Source organism: Halyomorpha halys, unplaced genomic scaffold (genome assembly GCF_000696795.3).
Source record: "Halyomorpha halys isolate HHAL.00 unplaced genomic scaffold, Hhal_1.1 Scaffold1304.1, whole genome shotgun sequence".
NCBI classification, from domain to species: domain Eukaryota; kingdom Metazoa; phylum Arthropoda; class Insecta; order Hemiptera; family Pentatomidae; genus Halyomorpha; species Halyomorpha halys.
In genome coordinates, this window is record NW_027115463.1 from 103,213 (window position 1) to 104,555 (window position 1,343).

The window sequence follows — 1,343 nt, forward strand, 5'->3', positions numbered from 1 at the left end:
TAGCGGATCTGTTCGACAGGGGTAAGAGTAACATCATTAAATGGAACTGTAGGGCAGTAAGGAGGTTTACGACGAAGGGTAAAGGTGATTTGATGGGATTTGTTGGAATTTATCTTAATCCTCCAATTACACCAATCTTCGAGGGCTGTGATATGGGATTGCAGATTTTGGGATACAATTAATGGGTTATTAGCAACAATTTAGAAGTAGAAATTAAGGGTAGAATGGTAGCAGGAACCAGATGTTTCTATGCCCTGCAAAAAGCTCTCCGATACAAAAGTCTTTCCAGGAAAGCAAATCTTTTGTTGTAAAAAACAATAATTAGGCCAGTGGTAATGTACGGTAGTGAGACGTGGACTCTAACCAAGGAAAATAGAAGAGCTCTACTGGTTTGAAAGAGAAGAATCCTAAGAAAGATTTTTAAAGCCGTTAAACAGGAGCACAGGCGGAGAATCATAAGCAGTGACGAAATAAAGGAATTGTGTGGAGAGCCTAATATCCTCTGTGCTATTAAGAAGAGCAGGCTAAGATGGTTGGGACAAAATGGAGCCCTGCAGGCTACCTAAAAGGATGCTAAATGGTGCACCAGGAGGAAAAAGGAAAAGGGGCAGACCCAGGCGTCGGTGGCTGGATGATTTGAGAGGAATGGGAATTCAAAATTGGAGAAGTCTCGCTGGAGAACGACAATAACTGACTATTTTCTCCTCTTGGGCTCCTGTACTATTAGGTTTCCTACTGTTGCATGCAGTTTTAGCGATATACCGCTCCAAATGAAAAATTATTTTTTATCGCTTTAAAACAGCCGCCATTTTTTATTCCCCCTACCTGTACATGGCAGACTCATCAATTATACATAGTTTATCCCTTTGAAACAGCCACCATTAATTATTCACCTTACCTGTATTTGGCAGACACATCTATTATACACAGTTTTCATTGAAGTGTTCAAAAATTGGGGTGAAATAACTGCCTATTTTCTCCTCTTGGGCTCCAGTATTATTAGGTTTCCTACTGGTGTATGCAGTTTGAGCGATATGCCGCTCCGAATGAAAATTTTTTTTTTCCGTTTGAAACAGCCGCCATTTTGTATTCCCTTTTCCTGTACATGGCAGACACATCTATTATACATATTTTTCATTAAAGTAATCGAATATTGGGTTGAAATAACTGCCTTTTTTTCATCTTGGGCTCTTGTACTATTAGGTTTCCTACTGTTGTACGCAGTTTTAGCAATATGCAGCTCCAAATGAAATTTTATTTTTTTTATCCCTTTGAAACAGCCGCCATTTATTATTCCCCTTGCCTGTATTTGGCAGACAAATCTATTATACATAGTTTTCATT